Below are 7,268 nucleotides of genomic sequence, written 5' to 3' on the forward strand. Positions count from 1 at the left end.
ACAGAACTGAATTTTTTAGAATATCTGCAGCTAAATGTGTATATGAGTATATTATTAGCAAATATTTTTCTCTTTAGCTGTAACTGGATTCTTAGGAGTTATTAATATTTGGTAGTCTTGGCTCACAAAATTTCAAAATTAATTTTTGAACATTTGTTCTTCAAATATGAACTGGGGACATGTTACATGCTGGGCAGTGTGTGCAGGCTTTGGGTCACAGAGATGTGAATTCAAGTTCTGGTTCTTCATTTGCCAGCTATTGTGCCTTTGGGCAAATCACTTAATCATTCTGAGTCATGGTGTATAAAATAGGCTTCATAATATGTAGCTTGTGTGACTGTAAGGGTTAGGGAAGACACTACATATAAAACACTGCTGGATTTGAGACACTTAATAAATGTTAGTTTTTCCTTCCACTGAAGGATTTTAAACTTTACAAATTACTCATTTTAGGAATATAAAAATCAGACCACTTAGTAGCATTTCAAGAAATTAGTTAGGAAGAAAAGAAAAAGAAATAAGTTACATAAAATTAGTTTGCTCTGAGGAATTCCCTGGTGGTTCAGTGGTTAAGACACCATATTTTCACTGCTGAGGGCCCAGGTTCAATCCCTGGTTGGGGAACTAAGGTCCTGCAAGCTGTGTGGCATGGCTTTTAGAAACACCCTACACATGTACACGCATACACATGTGGTACACAGCATAACTGAGCTTTTCTAATTGATTCTGATTTAGAAAATCCCTTTGATATAAAAAATATGGTTGTAGTATTCATTCTTTTAAATATATGTTGTGTTTGTGACATGTAAGTATAATATAAAGTGCAGATTAGCCAATATTTACTTAGTATGTGAAAGAAAAAACTGTCCTTTGACCTTAGAAGCAACTGAGAATTAGACTACAAGGTGTCAGGTTTAATATTCCAGTAAGCTTAATACAGGCCTCACTAGGAATTTTGTTGTCATTTGCAACTGTAGCACAGGGGAGATCTTGACATAATGATGACAAACTTCATGGTTTTTACAATTCCTTGTTTCCTGAGAAGACAGGATTTTTCCTACCTTCATCACCATTTGATACTTTCTAATTTACCAAACCTGCCCTCTTTTTGTAAATCCATGTGAATGTCATGTGACACATTCCTGACAAACTCTATAAATATATTTGCTTATTTGTTAATTGAGCCACCTGAGTCCCTCTTTTCTTTCTGCAATCTTAAAAAAAAGCCCTCTCTTTTTGTGTTTATCTCTTACCTTCCTTCTGTGGATGACCTCTCCAGATGCTAAAGTCTGGATGCCCTCCAACGGGTGATTCCTGCGGTTCTGGAAGTCTCCAGGAAGCTTTTTGAGAGCTTGGAGGCGCCGCGTGCTCTGCAATTCCTGATAAAATGGAAGTCTAATTCAGGCAGTGTCTTTCAGTCTGGAGAGGGAGGAAACTCTAAGCAAGTGAGACACAGAGTTAGGAGTTTTTACTTCAGGCTAATGCTAAATTAGAAACCCAAGAGTTAGGTCCAAACATGGAATATCCTTGATAATTCTCTATGTGAGTTACTTTTGAGACATTTTTCTTTTGCCCAAAGGAAGGACTTAAAATTTCATAATTTCACTTAAAGTTACATAAAGTATAAGTTGGAATATTTTTCAGTATGTCACAGTTCAGGACAGGAAGCTAGTAAACAATGGAAAAATAAGAACATTGTGGGCTTTGCTTGGATGATTACTTCAGAATTAAAGCTTTTGGGGAAAAGTATATAAATCTTATATTTTGAAGCTATGTTGACAGGTGCTTATAAGGTTGTGATATTTTTCCTGGTGAATTGTAAAGTAATGACTATCTTTATTGTTAGTAATGCTTTTTGCCTTAAGCATTTTTTTTGCCTTCCATTTGATCTTATGTTATACTAGCTCTAAGTGGGTGAATATTTGTTTGGCATTTGTTTTTCTGTCTCTACTTTCAGTCTCTCTTTATCGCTCTCTCTCTCTCTCTCTTTTTTTAAAATAAGCTTTATCTTTTTTTAGTGCAGCTTTAGATTTACAGAAAAATTTCAAAGAGAGTTGCCAAATACTTTGCACCGGGTTTCCCCTAGTAACATCTTACATTAGTATGCTACATTTGTTATAATTAGCAAACCAATATTGATACATTATTATAAACCAAGGTTCATACTTTATTTAACTCTCCCCAGTTTTTTAAAAAATATTTATTTAGTTAGTTAGTTTATTTATTTGGCTGTGCAGTCTTAGTTGCAGCATGTGGGATCTTCGATGTTCATTGCATCTTGAAGAATCTTTAGTTGGAGATATGAGATCTACTTCCCTGACCAGGGATCGAACCTGGGCCTCCTGCATTGGGAGTGCAGAATTTTAGCCACTGGATTACCAGGGAAGTCCCTAACTTTGCCCAGTTTTTGCCTGATACCCCTTTTCTGTCTCAGAATCTGGTTCAGGATACCACATTAGACTTAGTTGTCATGTCTTCTTGCTTTCCTTAGTTGTGACAGTGTCTCAGACTTTCTTTTTTTTTTTTTAAATGACTTTGGCAGTTTTGAGTAGTTCTGGTCAGGTTTTTTGTACAGTATCCATCAATTGGGGTGTTTCTGACATTTTTCTCATTATTAGACTGAAATTGTGGGCTTTAGGGAGAAAGATCACATAGGTGAAGTGCCATTTTCATCACCTTCTATCAAAGGTATGTACTACCAATATGACTTATCACGTGATGCTGACCTTGATCACCTGCAGAGGTAGTGTTTGTCAGGATTCTTCATTACCCAACCCCTCCATCCTTCTCATACTGTACTTTTTGGAAGTAAGTCCCAATGGGTTGTCCGCACCTAAGTGGGGGAGTTATGCCCCACCTCCTTGAGGGTATAATATCTACAGAAGTTATTTTAACTTCTAATGCCTGGAGATTTGTCTCTTCTCCCCCATCTATTTATTTAATCTTTTATTTATTCAGGGGACTTCCCAGGTGGTGCAGTGGTAAAGAATCCACTTGCCAATGCAGAAGAGGAAAGAAATGCAGCTTTGACCCCTGGGTCGAGAAAATCCCCTGGAGTAGGAAATGTCAACCCTCCAGTAGTCTTGCCTGGAAAATTCCATGAACAAAGGAGCCTGGCAGGCTATAGTCCATGGGGTGGCCAAGAGTCAGTCACGACCACACACACACACACATGGACTCCTGGATATTTACTTTATACTTTAGGTTATAATACAATCTACTTCATTTTTTCCCTCAAATTGTTCCAGCTTTGGACATCGGCAACTCTCTTCAGTTGTCTCCTGTGTTCTTTTGACATACTTTCTTTAATGTGGGATTTTTTCCCTGCCCAGTCCTAGAATCAGCCATTCCTCCAAGTAACCCTTGGTACGTTTTGCTGGAGGATGGTATTAGAAACCAAGATCTGGGTGCTAGAAGTGCTCATTACTACCGCAATATCACTGCTTTTAGGTTCTCTCAGAGCAAGGAAATATGTGTGTATATATAGGTCTCTTTTTAAACAGCATATATATATGTGATTTTCTTCTTTTAAAAATCCAATCTGAGGACTCTGCTTTTGTAGGCAATTTAAATGATTTAGTTTATTATGAACACTGCTTACATAGGAAGCTCTGGGATGCCCTGTCTCGTCATAGCTATCTATCAATTCAGTTCAGTCGCTCAGTCATGTCCGACTCTTTGTGACCCCATGGACTGCAGCACGCCAGGTTTCCCTGTCCATCACCAGCTCCCAGAGCTTGCTCAGACTCATGTTTATAGACTCAGTGATATCATCCAACCATCTCATTCTCTGTCCCGTTCTCTTCCTGCCTGCGATCTTTCCCAGCATCAGGGTCTTTTCCAATGAGTCAGTTCTTCGATCAGGTCCCCAAAGTATTGGAATTTCAGCTTCAGCACCAGTCCTTCCAATGAATGTCTAGGATTGATTTCCTTTAGGATTGACTGCTTTGATTCCCTTGCAGTCTAAGAGACTCTCAAGAGTCTTCACCAACAACTCAGTTCAAAAGCATCAGTTTTGTGCTCAGCTTTCTTTATGGTCCAACTCTCATATTCATACATGACTACTGGAAAGATCATAGCTTTGACTAGACAGATCTTTATCGGCAAAGTAATGTCTCTGCTTTTTAATATGCTGTCTAGGTTGGTCATAGCTTTTCTTCCAAGGAGCAAGTATGTTTTAATTTCATGGCTACAGTCACCATTTGCAGTGATTTTGAAACTCAAGAAAATAAAGTTTGTCACTGTTTCCATTTTTTTCCCCATCTACTTGCCATGAAGTGATGGGACCAGATGCCACGATCTTAGTTTTCTGAATGTTGAATTTTAAGCTAGCTTTTTCATTCTCTCTTTCACTTTCATCAAGAGACTTTTTAGTTCCTCTTTGCTTTCTGCCATAAGGGTGATGTCATCTGCATGTCTGAGATTATTGATATTTCTCCTGGCAATCTTGATTCCAGCTTGTGCTTCATCCAGCCTGGCATTTAGCATGATGTATTCTGCATAGAAGTTAAATAAGCCAGGTGACAATATACAGCCTTGACGTACTCCTTTCCCAATTTGGAACCAGTCCATTGTTCTATGTCTGGTTCTGACTGTTGCTTCTTGACCTGCATACAGATTTCCCAGGAGGCGGGTCAGTTGGTCTGGTATTCCCATCTCTTCAAGAATTTTCCACAGTTTGTTTTGATCCACATAGTCAAAGGCTTTAATGTGGTCAATGAAGCAGATGTTTTTCTGGAATTCTCTTGCTTTTTCTATGATCTGGTAGATGTTGGCAATTTGATTTCTGGTTCCTCTGCCTTTTCTAAATCCAGCTTGAACAGCTGTAAGTTCTCAGTTCATGTACGGTTGAAGCCTAGCTTGGAGAATTTTCAGCATTGCTTTGCTAGTGTGTGAAACGAGTTGCAACTGTGCAGTAGTTTGAACATTCTTCGGCATTGCCTTTCTTTTTTTTTTTTTCCTTTATTTATTTATTTATTTATTTTTCCAGTGGGTTTTGTCATACATTGATATGAATCAGCCATAGATTTACACGTATTCCCCATCCCGATCCCCCCTCCCACCTCCCTCTCCACCCGATTCCTCTGGGTCTTCCCAGTGCACCAGGCCCGAGCACTTGTCTCATGCATCCCACCTGGGCTGGTGCTCTGTTTCACCATAGATAATATACATGCTGTTCTTTTGAAACATCCCACCCTCACCTTCTCCCACAGAGTTCAAAAGTCTGTTCTGTACTTCTGTGTCTCTTTTTCTGTTTTGCATATAGGGTTATCGTTACCATCTTTCTAAATTTCTTTGAGATTGGAATGAAAACTGACCTTTTCCAGTCCTATGGCCACTGCTGAGTTTTCCAGATTTGCTGGCATATTGAGTGTGTACATAGCTATCCATGGCAGCATCTGTATCTCCTTGCCTGAAATTTTCCCTAACCGCTGGAGTGTGAGCTTCCCTGGTGGCTCAGGAGACCCAGGTTCAACCCCTGGGTTGGGAAATTCCCCTGGAGAAGGGAATGGTAACCCACTCCAGTATTCTTGCCCAGAGAATGCCTTGGACAGAGGAGCCTGGTGGGCTACAGTCCATGGGGTTGTAAAGAGTTGGACACGATTCGCGACTAAAGAAGTTGAGTTTACTCAGCCACAAGCAGTCTAGGGTGAAAATGTCTGAAAGCTTATACCCAGCAGCATCTCTCAACCACTGACTGATAAATATACACCCCAACCTCTTCTCCCCTTTTCACTCTGGACTCATTCTGCCGGGACTTTATGCAGCTCTCAAAAATCTCCAACAAGACTAAGCTGCAGTTATCCACAATGAGAACGTGTTTCATAACATACCCTTTTGTGGTTGCCTTCCCTTCCTTGTCTCACTTTTCCATTCCCCAACCAGTGCTTCCGGGGATCACTTCCCAAATAAATGACTTGCACTTGGATCTTTGTTTCAGGTTATGCTTCTGAGGAAACCTAAATTAATACACTGATACATGTGAATATATTTCTATGAGGTAATGCTTTTTCTGTAAAGCTATAATTCTCCCACTCCTACTCCTTTCCTGTCTTCTTTTCCTATTCTTAATTTTCTCCTTACTCTGGCAATAGTTTAGAAGTTTTACATTCTATTTCTCTTCTTTTTGAGGTTACTTTTATGTATTTAATATGCTTTAGTGAGCAGTATCTCCACTTTCCTACAGAATAATGGAGGGACTTTAGGAAACTTTTAAGCTGATCTGTCTTATCATTCAGACTATCACTGAGTAGTTTTAAATTCCACCTTTTTCTTCTTTTTGGCCAGCCTGCATGGCTTGAGGGATCTTATTTCCCCAATCAGGGATTGAACCCAGGACTTTGACAGTGAACAAGTAGAGTCCCAACCACTGGATCACCAGGGAATTCCAAAATTCCGCCTTCTTTTTTTTTTTTTTATTTTTTTATTAGTTGAAGGCTAATTACTTCACAACATTTCAGTGGGTTTTGTCATACATTGATATGAATCAGCCATAGATTTACACATATTCCCCATCCCGGTCCCCCCTCCCACCTCCCTCTCCACCCAATTCCTCTGGGTCTTCCCAGTGCACCAGGCCCGAGCACTTGTCTCATGCATCCCACCTGGGCTGGTGATCTGTTTCACCACAGATAGTATACATGCTGTTCTTTTGAAATATCCACCCTCACATTCTCCCACAGAGTTCAAAAGTCTGTTCTGTATTTCTGTGTCTCTTTTTCTGTTTTGCATATAGGGTTATCGTTACCATCTTTCTAAATTCCATATATATGTGTTAGTATGCTGTAATGTTCTTTTAATTACTTCTTCTTACTGTAAGTTGGACATTACTTTTTAGAAATATGTTTTTTTAATGGTCAATACTTATTTAAATACATTCATGAATTTCTTTGCTGTTTTTCTTGCCTGTATCTGCAAGCAAGAGTGTACTTTTCTTCTCAAAGTACAACCATTTGTAATTCGTTAGCAACTGTTTGTCAGTAATATACTCTCTCAATATTAAAAAAAATATTTCATTTATTTTTGGCTGTGCTGGATCTTCATTACTGCTCAAGGGCTTTCTCTAGTTGCAGTGAGTGGGAGGTACTGTCTAGTTTTGCTGTGTGGGCTTCTCATTGTGGTGGCTTCTCTTGTTGTAGAGCACAGGCTCTAGGGTGTGTGGGCTTCAGTACTTGCAGCACATGGGTTTCAACAGTTGTGACTCATGGGCTCAGTAGTTGCAGGGTACAGGCTCTAGAGCCTGGGATCAGTAGTTTTGATGTCAGGAC

General features: G+C 39.4%; 1 non-coding gene across 1 annotated transcript; it reads left to right on the forward strand.

The window, feature by feature from the left end:
* The first annotated feature begins 551 nt into the window (after positions 1-551).
* Positions 552-624, forward strand: TRNAE-UUC. Its single transcript has one exon. It is a non-coding gene; the product is annotated as a tRNA-Glu (tRNA).
* Positions 625-7,268: the final 6,644 nt, after the last annotated feature.

This window comes from Cervus canadensis, chromosome 18, assembly GCF_019320065.1.
Source record: "Cervus canadensis isolate Bull #8, Minnesota chromosome 18, ASM1932006v1, whole genome shotgun sequence".
Lineage (NCBI taxonomy): Eukaryota > Metazoa > Chordata > Mammalia > Artiodactyla > Cervidae > Cervus > Cervus canadensis.